This window comes from Megachile rotundata, chromosome 12 (genome assembly GCF_050947335.1).
Source record: "Megachile rotundata isolate GNS110a chromosome 12, iyMegRotu1, whole genome shotgun sequence".
NCBI lineage: Eukaryota > Metazoa > Arthropoda > Insecta > Hymenoptera > Megachilidae > Megachile > Megachile rotundata.
Window position 1 is genome coordinate 6,144,688 of NC_134994.1, and position 16,456 is coordinate 6,161,143.

Consider the following 16,456-nt stretch of genomic DNA (forward strand, 5'->3'; position numbering starts at 1 on the left):
GGATGGTAGAATTCTTCGCGCGACTCAAATTAGTGTTTGAATACGACAGATGGTCATTGAAATTACTGGAATGTCCGTTTACTCTCCCGAGGACGGTCGCTCGACGGACATGGTCCATCGGGGAATCAATCCTGGCAGGGGAAATTCGACGAAAAACAAATTGCTTTACCTACGGTGTAGAACAGATATTTCAACCACACGCGTTTCATTTCACGTGTGAACGTATGGTTACTCCATGTTGAAAACCCCATTAAACGAGTCTTCTATTTTTGAAATTGGTGTCTTTGCACAAACTATTAGCCGGTTACAATGCGATAAAGTTAACTACACCTGCTATAGTACACGTTCAATTTAAAGTTAATTAAAATGAAGAGCACACTTAATTAAAGTAAAATTTAAAAATTAAGAATTATAAATTATTTTGAATATTTTTTATTTGGAAACAAATTAAATTTTAAGATAATTTACTTTCTTAAATTTTAAGAACAGCATCTTAGCTTCAGTAATTTAATTTGTGAATAGGTCATTTTGACCAGTGTCCTTATTGTTAAATGAAATTAGCTGAAAAGAATTCCAGATTTTTGCTGTGATCAGTTTAAATAAAAATTACATTTCTTTTTAATTTTACAGATGATGAATGAGAAAATGATAAATATTTTCCCTGAAATATTAATAAAATAGTTATCTATCATCTGATATCTCCATTACTGATAGAAGTCTGAATTAAATCTATACGCGTAAAATTTTCATTTGGTAAAATATCGCCCATAATCGGTCCACAAGATTTATTACTTTCATAATAATGTTCCGCATTAAATAAATTTTTTATCAAATACGGGAATCATGTTTAATAATCACGATTACCCAAGCGAATTGAATAACTTCTGTATGTTTACTTTCTAGTATTCATTTTGAAATAACGATTTAATAAGTTTTTCAACGACAAACGGTCTGTTGAACAGCCCTCATAAATATGTGCCCATAACAGATATTAAAATCAGTAAAAGAGCATCCTTGAAAGTCATATGAAAAACTCATTAAAATTACTGTCAGCCGGATAAACAAAATAATAAGTGCTTTAAACCGGATCAATGGTCGTTCGTTAATTTTAATTGCAATTTTCTGTATGCATACTATTTTATCGATCTTCATTATTCAAAGACATTAATTGTCACCAGTTGTACTTGATAAAACTTTTCATTATTAATTTCAAAATTGATTTCTCTTTGTTGTACTCATTTAGTTACGTTTGAATTTATTGACACGCGTTACACGTACGCGTCAATATGCAGAATTATATGTTCGTATCGTTACTGTATTACGAAATAATTGTTAGTATAAAATTTTCTCGGGTTTCTTTTGAACTTCATAGACGTATATTTCGTTCCTGAAAGTATTTCATTGAATTGTTGTGGAATTTATTTGTCAAAAGTTGGGGTAACTATTTATAATCATTTCATTAATGCAATACTGACTTTTCAACATTTATATTGGCTAAAAAGTTTTTAAATATTTATACTAATTTTTTAAATAATGTATTAAGAGTATTGACTTTTAGAAAATTAAATTTCATTTTGAATAAGTGTAACGTAGTAATAATTTTTTAAATTTTACTCAAATATCCATCGAGATGATTGATTTCGACTTACCATGATAGCATATCAAGTTTTGCAAAGTTTTCAATTTCAAGTTCATAGAATAGAAAAATAATATGAAATAGAAGTGATAATAATATTAATAGAAGTATTTTAATCTATATAATTAATATTAAGTAATAGAACAGCTTTTATGAACGCCACACAAGAAACTTAAGACCATATGTCCTCCATCTCTGTCCTATACACATACGCTATTTATTTAACAAAAATGATATTCGTTTACTGTATATATCATTTAAGTACATCAGGTATATTCAATGCAAGTGTTGATCATGCTCGAACATAAGAATTCGAATATAACACGCGGTCCAGCCCTATGGATGCGTATATGTAAATGACCTGTGTGCAGCCAGGCGTTAATATTCATATTACAGTGTATACAAGTGCCCACCTATGCCTGCTGGAATCCATGTTGCTATAATAATTCCCAGCCGAGTTTGCAATTACCCTGCTAAATACATAATTCCATATCACGAGCGAATCTTACTGGCTGTTAGGGCTATTAGGACCTCAAAATCAGTGGAACGATAGGGGATGGAATTGTTTGCAACATCCAAAGATTAACTGCTATGTGATTAGTATAATCTATATTATTTGAGAAGTTTATCTTAAAAATATAACAGGTCCATTACTGATTTTTATGGTATTATTTGGTTTTATTACTGTTATGTAATCAACTGTTATGTGATTAGTGTGATCTATATTATTTGAGAAGCTTGTTTTAAAAATATAACAGGTCCATTACTGATTTTTATGGTATTATTTGGTTTTATTACTGTCATGTAATCAACTGTTATATGATTAGTATAATCTATATAATTTGAGAAGCTTGTTTTAAAAACAAGTCCATTGCTGATTTGGTTTTATTATTGTTATGTAATCAACTGTTATGTGATTAGTGTGATCTATATAATTTGAGAAGCTTGTTTTAAAAATATAACAGGTCCATTACTGATTTTTATGGTATTATTTGGTTTTATTACTGTTATATGATCAACTGTTATATGATTAGTATAATCTATATTATTTGAGAAGCTTGTTTTAAAAACAAGTCCATTGCTGATTTGGTTTTATTATTGTTATGTAATCAACTGTTATATGATTAGTATGATCTATATTATTTGAGAAGTTTATTTTAAAAACAATTCCATTACTGATTTTTATGGTATCATTTAATTTTACTAATGATATTTAGAAATTTACATAGCCTTGTAAATTTGCATTCGTTTAAAAAATTTTTACCAAGTAAACATTTTATCTGAACTTTTCAATTATTTATTAGTAACAACCTACTGCTAAAAATGTTACCCGTATTCACACACCCCTATGTGGACTTCCATGTCCACGTTTCTCAGAAAATCGTGAAAGCAACGAATTATATTCAAAAGAAATATCCAAGCGCGAATTTGAGCTTCAGCAATCTCGTTCAACGAAACGAACCCAATTTCTTTAGGGTGGCGCGTACGAAGATGGACTTCGCTTGAAAGAGGGATCTCTGCGACGCCACGTTTCTTTTTGACCGTTGTTCCAGATTCTACGATTTCCTGGCTGAGCCGTGTAATCACGTTAACAATTACGTGCCGGTACTACTACGAGTTATCTAAATTGATTGCAAGTGTAATTGCATTCGCCGCCGAGGTCCCATGAAAGCACGCCGTTTTAGCGTACGCGTTTTTTCTGACAGGATGTACATCGTGTTCTAGGGGGAGTTTCATTTTTTATTCTTCTGTTTGTACTTGTAGAACTTTCGATTTGTTTTACGATGTTACGTCACGTTTCTGATACGTAGACTAACTTAATTCGTGTTAGGTTAATTTAAACTGTACGTAGAATAACTTAACATGTATACCTAACAGAGCGGTCCTTAATACATAGACTAACTTAACTCCATACAATCCAATATATAGGCTAACTTACTTCGAACAATCCTTAATACATAGATTAACTTAATCCTTACAATTCTTAATAACTTAATAACCTAACCTAACCTGTAACTTAATAATCTAACTTAACCCGTAACGTTCTGAAACGACATAAATTTTACCATTTTTCAGCCTATCACTAAAGATCGAACACCTTGAAACATCTTACTAAGAATACATTCTCTAAGAAAATTTTTCAAGATCCTCTCAAATACATCACTATTTTCATATCTTTCATGGTTTTCCAATATAGCGACTCTTCCCCAGAAATACATGGATATTTATCATTTTTAAATATTTAACCCAAGACAGTCCTTAATGCATAGACTAATTCAACTCCATACAATCCTTAATATATGGATTAACTTAATCCTTACAATTCTTAATAACTTAATAACCTAACCTAACCTGTAACTTAATAACCTAACTTAACCCGTAACGTTCTGAAACGACATCAATTTTACCATTTTTCCAGCCTATCACTAAAGGTCGAACACCCTGAAACATCTTACTAAAAATACATTCGCTAAGAAAATTGTTCATGATCCTCTTAAATACATCACTACTTCCATATCTTTTATGGTTTTCCAATATGGCGACCCTTCCCCAAAAAAACATGAATATTTAAAAATTTTAATTAATTATTCAGTCTTGTAAAAAGTAATTATTTAAGAACGAGAATTTTGTAAATTGAAGTTAGAATTAATTTTCACCATCAGTAAAATATGATATTCATTATATTATATTGCAAGTAATTCCATGGAGAAAATAGCAATTACTTCGAATCATTCAAAATGAAGATTTCCCTTTTTTGGGAACTACTTAAATAATAAAGTTCTCAGGAAGAAGAAATTACCAAGCAGATTGTCACGATGCATTAAGAAGCTAGAATCAGAAAATGTCCGAGAAGAAATAGCTACAATTAGCGGCGATGGTTCGTACAGGGTTCGAGCTTACGTAATTGTAATCGCTGATTATTATAATCCCATAACCATCTCTTTTATTATACACGTTTTCGTAAATTGAACGGTTGTTTTTAGTTGCTTTAATTATTGCTACGTTACACGTTTCGTTTATTCATGTATTGAAAATGAATTTACATAAATTATTTTATAAATCATAGCATATGTAATTGTTATATAAGATACAATTTATATTGCATAAACTGTTTCATAATGTGTACTATATAAATTATAAATTATAAATTCATAGTGCTAATTTTGGCTTGATCTTACATAAAAATCTTTGCAGTATCCCGATAATATTAAATAATTTTATTAAATTTTAAAAGTACTTGTAAAGCTTAACAATATTTTTTTAAGTAATTAAAACTAAACGTACCAGCATACAATCCACATATAATGCGAAATTAGAAATAAATAAACAAATGATAAAATATAATTGATTAATACACAGCAATCCTTTATCTCAATAAAAATCAACATAGATTTCCAGAAAAATATATAAACAAATTTTATAATTTAAAATAGAAAACTTGAGAACTGATCATTTCAGTTGGATTCTTCCGGTTTGATTTTTAGTGTTAAAATTGATCAAATAAAGAGTAGGAAGTATACGTGTACACAAGTCGTACCAAATTCCTGTCACGCAACTTACCCACGCATTGTTAGCGACGGACAGACCTTTCTTGGGTTCTTTTCGTATCGAGAACATTAACGAGAATGTCTCCTCATTCGTTAATTTGTCGAAGGAGTGCGTGCAATACAAAAAATTCCTGCGTACAAAGATAAAAAACAATAAATTGTATCAAAAAGATTGATAGAAACCTTTTCACAGGAACCCCTAGAATATCAAATAAAATTTACAGGATTAATTCCTTACCGCAAGATTTATTTGTCAAATGCGTTAGAATTAAATATCCACAGCTTCACTAAACAGATAAAGAAAATTAATAAGCTATATCTATTTTGTATTTGGTCATTGATTATATAAAGTATAATTGAATTTAAACTTCAAGTCTCAGCATATTGAAAATTCCAGCAAAATATATCATGTGATAAAATTACTAGTCTATTGTTATAGTATATTGTGTGCAATAGTCAATACTTTATTTAATACAAAAACTTGATTACATATTCAGTTATAAAGGACAAATGAACTGTAAAGATTAGCAGAGTTGATATTGGGCCAACTTTGAGACAGGCATGCGCATTCGCAAATAATATTGAAGCTCAACTGCGCAGCTTCGATGGCGCATGCGCAGATTCATAACACGAGAGTAGATCCCTAAGCGCATGTGCAGAGTTATGAACGCATGTGAAGACTCGTGAGCACGTTAAAGATTGCACGAATAAATTTAACTAATATAAAAGTTATAACTTTATTACTCGCAGTGGAGCATCAAACAATTAATAAACTCGAAAAATAACTAATAATACAAAGGTTCAATATTCCACATTAAACTTAAATTCTCAAATTCACAAAATTTCTAGATCCTCGAACTATTAAATTTTCAAATTAAAAAAATTTCGAATCTCAATATTTTCAAATCCTTAGACTAAGTGGTTATCCTTTGACTAACTGATTTTCGATCGACAAACTCGATCATATTGCCTTCCGCTTTTTGTAAAACCAATCTTTCAAAAAACTTCAAACGAATATCACATTCACGTTCGTTACCACACCGAGTGTAAACTTGATGCAATAAATCCAATACAACTTAAAAATAAAAAAATCATAATAATTGCCGAGGTGGTTAAAGCTGGTGCAATAACCATAACCGATACATTAGCGTTGATCACTTTTATTCTACTCTATCATTATTCTCTCTCTTTAAAGGGCATTTCCCGTTAATAAATTTACCGTTACTATTACTATTAAAACACGTTCGATCATAACGCCGAGAACTTAGCGACCCGCCATTTTCAATTACGCCCCGCAAACTCTGTTTTTCCGTTATTCGATTCGCTCCGCGGATTCCCGCGCTGTATGAAGCGGAACGTAACGCAACGACCAAGCGTTTTCCGCGTTTCCAATTTCAAGCGGCTCCGCTTTCTAACGCGGAACAAACTCGCAGCATGCATTATGAATAGAGACGAACATCCGACGCGTTGAAAAGAGAGACGAGCAAAAGCCGAGAGATAAGGATGCCGTGGAGAGATATCGTGTAAGATATTCCGCGCGAAGCTAGCAGCTCGGGCGAGTTCCTTATCCGGCTGGCAGCGGGATGAGAAAGAAATCTTTAAAGCGCACTTTGATTCATAGGTGGCCGCCTCGCCACTGAGGGACAGAACGTGACCTGGCATTAAGTGCTCTATAAAATATTGCGCTCATGTAAATATCCTCGTAAAATTCAGTCGCCACTGTTGCCGCCTCTCGCCTCCTGCCACGCTACGTCACACACTGCCACACCGCGTCCTCTTGTCACGCCATGCCCGTGATATCGTTGATAACAACCACTGATGCAAACAAGGATCCGATATACTTTTTCTTCAACGGAACGTGCAAACACTGTTCTTTCCGTTACCAGAGATTTCATCTTCCGTTTCAACCATTTTCCTACTCGCGTTTCACTGAACGACCATGTCACGTTGGCAGGGGTCATTTGGCGATACCGTTGATTGCGGTGATTAACGAGTAACAAGGAGAAATGCTAGCGTAAGAATGAATGTAGATGAATGATTAGATGCATGTGGACTTGAATGAGTTTGTACTGATTGTTTATTACCTAATCTAATTCTTTGTGTATACGTTATTGATATTTGCTTTTTATTTGCAGTTAACCATATAGTATAAATGGTAAAATAAAGTACAAAGAGAGTACGCTTTTAATTCATTTTTTGATCGATGGGATTCTGGGAAGCTGTATTCAACTTCTGTTTTACTTTTTGTTTCGCTCTTGTTCATGTGAGGTGAATTCACGTTCGTTAGCAAATTTCACGTGAAAAATACGGATGCACAAAAGTGTATACAACAAAATTTGTACAATATAAATGGTTTGAATAACGTGTAAAATCGGACGAAAAAAAATATACTGTGTAATATCGTATTATAACGAAAAATTAAGAATTAAATAATAAATGTTAATACATATGATGCAGAATTATAAATTACATACTTAAATCATTTATGAAGTTTAAAATTTACTAATTAACATAGAAACATAAAAATTTGTTTAATCGATAAAAAAGTTAGGTTATGTTAATACATATGATGCAGCATTATAAATTATATAATTAAATCATTTGTGAAGTTTAAAATTTACTAATTAACATAGAAACATAGAAATTTGCTTAGTCACTAAAAAAAGGTTAGATTATGTTAATACATATAATGCAGTATAAATTACATAATTAAATCATTTTGAAGTTTAAAATTTACTAATTAACATAGAAACGTAGAAATTTGTTTAGCCGCTAAAAAAGTTAGGTTATGTTAATACATATGATGCAGTATTATAAATTATATACTTAAATCATTTTGAAGTTTAAAATTTACTAATTAACATAGAAACATAGAAATTTGCTTAGTCACTAAAAAAAGGTTAGATTATGTTAATACATATGATGCAGTATAAATTACATAATTAAAACATTTTGAAGTTTAAAATTTACTAATTAACATGGAAGTATAGAAACATTTTTAGTCGATAAAAAAAGTTAGGTTATACTGCTAATGTATATAATATATATAACATAGTGTTATAATTAAAAATAAAAAATGAACAAAAATGAAATAAAATACTTAAAATCACCTTATAAGTTCAAAGTTCGCTAGTTCCACATCAGAGAAACTTCCCCAGACAAGAAATTAGGTTATATCGTTAAAATCTCTTGATCTCCAGATTCGATAGCTGAGATATTATATTAACGCATATTCAAACAGTATCGTCTAATAAATTTGCATAAAAGCGTTTAAAGCATCTCATATAATGTATCGAACTTACAATATCAGGAACGAAGCTGATCTTCGGTAAAATTGAAACGAGAAAGCTTCCTTCTGTTATAATATTAACAGTTTACGAAATATTCCGGATTCCAATATCGCATAACTCCGTCGGCGCACTTTATACGGAAGTACAAGTGAGAGAGGGGTGGCATAAATTATTACGGGACCGTGAAACGGAGCACGTGAAATCTAAATATTAATATTTCGTGCCGGTCGCAAGAAGATGGGCGTGCGTTGTTTTTCGTTTTCATGCGGAAAACACGACACACGGCACCGATGAAATAAATTTTTACCTGCTTCCACGGCGCCGGTGAGCTTCAACATCGCCGCGAGCAAAACTGCCCGAGTTCTCGAACTTTCAACTGCTCGTACCGTACGCGAATTTGTAGTTCGTAACGTTGAACAGCGATGCTGCTGCATACCTCACGGGATCTTCGGGGCCAATCAAAAAGTTTCCGGATTCATTGAAATTTTCATTAGAAACTTTTGATAAGATGTAGTGTCTATGCACGCGGAACGTTATGCACGTCGGGACAAACATTCTTTTTGATGAAACACGTAACTCGCCTGGGAAATGGACGAGTAACTGCTTGATCAAGGGATGTATTCGTATTCGTTAGAAGTAGAACTGTTACTTTTGAATTACTCGAAATCATGTTCCTTGCCAATTACAGTGATTTACTGTAGCGAGCATTCTTTTTACGAATTATATTCTTGGACTATGTATTATATGGATTGTATCTTAAATGTAAAACATATTATGTAACATAGAATATAATACAATACATAGTACAGTACAATGTAACAGAGTGTAAGACTACGTATTTGGACCAAGTATTATATTATAATATGGTCCAAAAGCAACGTTAACTATTTGTTCCACGATTTTATACCCAGTTCGAGCAAAACCTGCTTCTGATTTGAAACTATAACTTATTTTTTATTATCTTTTAGTGTAATGTACAATATAAATATATACAGAATGTGAAATATATAAAAATTTAAAATGAATGACGGTAAAAATTAAATTGACATTCTTGAATTTCCGCTGAGGGGAGTCAGCGAACTAACGATTGCAGTTTATGTGAACCGCTTCTAAAACGCCATATTATGGTGACGGTCGTTATGAAGTTTGTGAATGAAGTTTAATCATGATCGTCATAATTTTGTGATTACTAATAAATCACTGCTGAGGAACGATAAACGTTGCGTTTCCTTTTCTCTTCTTATAAGTAGTGTGTGTGAACAAATGTAAAGTAGTGTCTTAAATCCGCATGATACAACAATGTCTCACTGTCATAGTACCTTTAAGTTTTACTCCTTTCTACTCCTTAATACAAAACAATTTATTTATCGAACCTTTGTGAATGAATAAATTTGCTGGACATAGTATAACATGATACGAAATGATCGAGCATTTTACATACTTCGAGATACATTGCAAAAGGAAAGTATTGCTTCATTTATCTTGTGAAGAACAGCACGTTTGTCTTCGTTGTCACTGAAAATATCACGTTTCGTTTGTCGCCAAGAAATATAATATACTGGAATGGCTGACTACGAAAAATAGTGGGTTCCCTTTTGCGGGGACAAGTTTACATTTTAGAGGTTAGAGGTTAGATCAATAATGGCAGCCACGTTTGCAGGAACACGTTCACTGATCCATATTAATTGATAATTTGAAAATTTCAAATTTTCTTACTCTTAAATCTCTAAATTTTTATAGTGTTTTTGTTTAGGAACTTGAAAATTTGAGTATAAGAAATGTAGCAACTTTGTAATTTTACGTATTTAGATTTTATATTGTTTAAATTACTTAATTATAAAATTGGAATATTTTTATATTTATGAATTTCAATCTTTTAAAATTTATGAAAGTAGAAGTTAGAACTTCTGAAAGTTTCCTAAATTTTAATTTTTTAATTTGCTTAAATTTCTATATTTCAAAAGTATTAAATTCCTAAACAATATTTGAAGTTCTTAATTTGTACATTGTCAAATTACTAAACTTGTAGGATTGTAAATTTGAAAGCTTGAAATTTCTATACTTTTGAATTTCTAAAATTCAACTAATCAAATTTCTCAATTTGAGGTTAAGTTCACTAAACCTACAGTAAGAAGTCACCTTAAATTTACCAAACAACGAAACACTTAAATATAATGAAATAAAATATAAAATATCATAAAAAAGTATTGATCTTCACGCATATAATTTTCCGAATTTAATATGCAATTGTCCAAATATTTAAAGCATCCGAATTGCGAAGGAATTAACTATATTGAAAAGCTTTCCCGGTAATCTGTTTGATTTTATGGAACGCAGGTCATTTGTGTCGGTCACGAGAATTCGAGAAAATATAATTAAACCAGATTTTTGTGAAAATGGTCCCAGAAAGATTTGATCAAATCCGCTTAAACTTTTGCAGCGTTTGACCCGATTACGAACGTTATACAGGGTATTGTATGAAAAACGAATTCGCAGAAATGTTATTATTTAATTGTATTATCCACAAATCCGATGAAAAGTTCAAGTGTAACGAAAAAATACTGTAACTGTTCGAGCAAAAAATTAAATAAACTTTCCAACAGAAGTCAGTTTACTCATTTTTCCGCGTTTATTGATCACTTATAATTGGTACAATGAAACAGCGTAACGCGGCTAACAATTTTGCAGAATGTCCTTCTCTTTGATGGATACGTTTATAAGCGAATTTCCGCCGGGGGAAATATGTTGGGAATCATTTTTGAAGTTGAAAGAGTTTTTAATAGCTGCGTTCTTTCATACGAACTGTCATAAACTGCTGACCCGCGCTCACATAAATAACATTTGATATTTCAGAAAATATTTCCCGTTTAGTTTTCCCTTATCTCTGTGCTGCGTTCACAAAAGAAAAAATCATTTAAAGGGACGTGATAAAGCATTTCACGTGCAGTGTTCAGTACAAAAATGTCTTCGAGGGATGAAAATTATTCAAAGAATACAGTTACAAATATATGCAATATAATTCATATTGGTTTTCAATAAAGAATGAAAACACGTTTTTCAATCATTCAAAAAATTTGGTACATTTTTCATATGAGGCAAAATAAAATTGAAAATTTTACGGTGAAATCTTATTAGGATTGTATTTCTTTATATAAAATATTGATATTTTTTAATCAATTCTGTAATAACACTCTCGATGAAATGTTGTTAGTGCAATATAGCAGAGTCGTTACTTTGTTACTGTTACATTAATCGTGTTTTCGAGTCGATCAAAATAACAGTGATTTTATTATTACACTTTATGTGACCTATCGATATCACTATATTTATTATTATTTCAAAAGTGTTATAATTTTTAATTTTGTTTAGGTTTCATTTTACTTGCTGAGCACAAGATAATTTGTAATATACAAAAGTTTGATGAGGTTATGAAAATTTTAAAATAATCAGTTATCCCTTATAGGTCACTAGTTTTAAACGTGATTTTTGCACGTTTCAGAGAAGTATAGTGTTTCTTTTCTTCCTCCAAACAACAATTAGAACATACTAAGCAATCGTTATGTTTTCCTTTAGTATCAAATTGCAAGATATGTAGTTTTCCATGTAATTTATCCTCATTGTCTGTTGTTAATGGCCCATAAATGGCACATCATCGACAGGTTCCATTATTGTCACGGGACGTGCGACTGCAGCGCCAACGTAGTGTTGTCACGTGACCGATGACTTACGACCAATAAGAGTTAATAAACATTGAATTAAGCAAAAAAAGAATGTCAACCAATTTGAGATAAATTAAACCCAATTAATTTGAGATTAATTAAGTCTTAAATTATCATTTAAAGATAAATTAAGCAAATTTAAATCTCATACTAAACATCTCATAAAAAAAACCTCATAACTCAAGTCACTCAAGTCTCAAAAAATAAGACAAACCTCATCAGTCCAATGTATCCATTTTTTCAATATATCCATGACATGATATTAAAAAAGAAAGAAGAACTGCACGTTCTCTGATTCGAGCTGAAACCAAATACTATAAAGAATGTTTCTCGGTACACCATAAAACGCGAGCAAAAAGAAATCGAATATTCCTGTTTGACTGAAGTCTGGCAAAAAGGTGATAAAAAGTTGCGTGCAACTATCGAAGCTCAGGTCCAGTGTTTCTTGTTATATCATATCGCGACGAGCCAGTCGAAGCTGGAGGGAATTGGAATTCAGTATGCCTACGTTTTTCTTGAAAAACTGCGAGAAAACTCGCATAGTGAATCAGTTTCTTTACGAAATGTTCGTGATGTACATTTGATAGTATAACTGTCATTCTGTCTGCATTAGAAACACCCTTTCGACTTTGTTTTTTAATTTTTGTAATACGATTTGTTAGGATAATCGATCTTTGTATGAAATTATATTTTTGATGATATTTGTTTGGAGAAAATATTTTATGTATTTAGAATAGATATTTAATATTCTATATTTTTGAAATGAATGTTAATAATAAATATTGTGTGTGTATTTTAAAAAATTTTGAAGTTTTAACACACAAGAAAAATGTAGAATCTAAAAAGCTTGAAAGGTAAACAAATTTTAACTTTTAATTCTTCTTTAATTTTTTTTCTTAAAATTAAATTTCTTCACTAACACTCACTATACAATATTGAGTTAATATTTTATTTACAAATACGATCAATATAAAAATTGATGACCTCGATAGTTCATTGTGCACTGAAATGCCATTTAATAAAGCAATAATGTCAACTTTAATATAACCAATACCAAGATGTCAATATTTCCTTCTAACGCAAGATGCACAATGGTATCTACAATGCACCTACAAGATTTAACCCAAGGCTGGTTAATATGCACAAAGTAATTTGATCTATTACAGTTCGGTTCTCGGTATGAAGCATATACCCTATTGTTCACCACTGAAAACAGTTAATTCCATGAAATTTCAGTATGAATATGCGCATACGTTTGTTCAATAATCGGAAGGTATACTTTATGGCTCGCTAAGGAAGAATTTCAGAAAACCGCTATCTAGACGCGAGAGACAAATGCACACACAGATGAAATATTGTTCTTGCAAATAGTTTGAGCGCAGGGAAGTTCGGCTAAATTATAGCTCTTCTGATGTACGTAAATAATATGTTTGGAAAGACAAGGGGAACAATGGTTAAAACAAACTGAAATTTGCGGTATATGTACATTTAAGCACGATACGAGATATACCTGGTGCCTCAATTTTTTACTCATACGTTTTACTAACATATTTCATAAACAATTTTAAGTATATACAGTTTTAAACATTTTGTTGAAAAATTGTAACTAAAGTACAAAATTAAACAGTTTGTTAAAAAGCTGTATTCAAACTATAAAATTAAGCAGTTTATTAAAATGCTGTAACCAAAGTACAATATTAAATAGTTTGTCAAAAAGCTATAACCAAACTACAAAATTAAACAGTTACCTAAAAAGCAGTAACCACAGTACAAAATTAAACAGTTTGTTAAAACACTGTAACCAAAGTACAAAATGAAAGAGCTTGTTAAAATGCTATAACCGAACTACAATATTGAACAGTTTGTTAAAAGGTTGTAACCAAACTACAAAATTAAAGAGTTTGTTAAAAAGCTGTAACCAAACTACAAAATTAAAGAGTTTGTTAAAAGGCTGTAACTAAAGTACACAATTAAACAGTTTATTAAACACTGTAACCAAATTTTGAAATATTTAAGTTTGTGAAAATTTTTGAAGTACTAAAATTCAGTTCTGTATTCTTAAATTTTAATTTTGAACATTTTTACATGTAAGTAAATTTAAACTTGAAAATTAGGAAATATTTAAATTTGTTATTATATTTATAGTAATGAAATAATTTGGGTAAATAATTCCTCCAGTTATTATATTTCTATAATTTGCTTTAAATTGTTCAAAAATATTAATTATCAGTATTGTAATACTTTTCAATTTAATGTCTTTGTATTTCATAAGAAATATAAGAAATACACTTGTAAATATTAAATAATTTAGTATTAAATATTTTATCATTATATGTTAAATAATTTACTATTAAATAAATTTCTTACTATTGATTAATTATAAACTATGAAGTATTCTATGAAGTATACTATAAAGTATACTATGAAGTATTCTATGAAGTATACTATGAACTATACAATGAACTATACTATGAACTATACAATGAACTATACTATGAAGTATATTATAAAGTATACTATGAAGTATTTTATGAAGTATACTATGAAGTATACTATGAAGTATATTATAAAGTATACTATGAAGTATTTTATGAAGTATACTATGAAGTATACTATGAAGTATACTATGAAGTATACTATGAAGTATACTATGAAGTATGCTATGAACTATACTATGAAGTATATTATGAGGTATACTATGAAGTATACTATGAAGTATATTATGAAGTATACTATAAAGTATACTATGAACTATACTGTGAACTATACTATGAACTATACTACGAACTATACTATGAAGTATATTATAAAGTATACTATGAAGTATTCTATGAAGTATGTTATGAAGTATGCTATGAACTATACTATGAAGTATACAATGAACTATACTATGAAGTATATTATAAAGTATACTATGAAGTATTTTATGAAGTATACTATGAAGTATACTATGAAGTATTCTATGAAGTATTCTATGAAGTATGTTATGAAGTATGCTATGAACTATACTATGAAGTATACAATGAACTATACTATGAAGTATATTATAAAGTATACTATGAAGTATTTTATGAAGTATACTATGAAGTATACTATGAAGTATACTTTGAAGTATACTATGAACTATACTACGAACTATACAATGAAGTATACTATGAAATATACTACAAAGTAAGCATACTATGATAAGTTACACATACAGCATAAAGTATCCATAAGAACATATAACTAATACACTTGTAAACATCAATACATTAGTATCGATTGGTTTAACTTTCATTATCCAGTATTTTCTTCCTCGTTATCGAATTTGTACCCAGATATAAAATGTATTCCCAGAAATCGTTGGCCCACATATTGTACAATATTGTGGATTAACAATTATGGAACATACGATTGCGTTCATTGGCTGGAAACCACATTTTTCGTGTCAGTAATTTCGGAAAACAGTTTGATCGACGAACAAGTGGAAAGTAAATTATTCATCCGACTTTTACTGACCAAATTACACGTTTGTTGAAAACCTAGTAATTCTGTTTCACTGCTGAATATATGTTTCGCTGATTTTTCATTGTAGTACTTCTCTGTTATACATGTCTAACTTTTTTACGCGTTGCTGAGCAATACGGACTTATCATTTTTTACATATTACTGAACAGTAGATTATTTTTCCTGAAAAGAAGCTTTTTACAATTTTTTATATTTTTCTGGTTGGAAACGTTGAACTATATTTTTAATTAATATTGTATATATTTAGTATCTATTAGAAGGGTAATGAAACTATCATTGCTATTACTTATTTATCGTATTCATTTAAAAAAAAAAGAATTCATTCAAATTGTCTCAGTTAAAGGAATCGAATACTGAAATGAAAATTATTGCAAGAAAAATGTTGAATTCCTATAAAATTTATTAAAACACTTATTAAATTTCTAAATAATTTATTTCCATTTTATGGAGAAAATTAAATGTAAATGAGTAAGTAAATGAGAAATTAAGACAAGAAGCAATTAAAATAAATAAAGAGTGAAGCAGACTACAAAAATTGTTGAACCTTCAAAAGTATCAAAAATTACTTTCTGATTTTTGTTTATCTATATTCTATTCTTTTAATTGTATACACTGTAATAATATATACATCTCAAAGATAATAGAAGGAATAATTAAGGCTATCTTTGCGTTCATTATAATGTATTTCATTCATTTTGAACGTTAATTGTGCAAGCGGTTATCTTGTTCCTTTGGAAATTATAATAACTTTTC

The 16,456-nt window shown here is 30.1% G+C and overlaps 1 protein-coding gene across 9 annotated transcripts in view; it reads left to right on the forward strand.

Moving 5' to 3' along the window:
- The window catches only part of LOC100881812 (lachesin), a 491,556-nt gene that overhangs the window by 291,078 nt on the left and 184,022 nt on the right, over positions 1–16,456 (forward strand). The gene's annotated exons all lie outside the window — the stretch shown is intronic.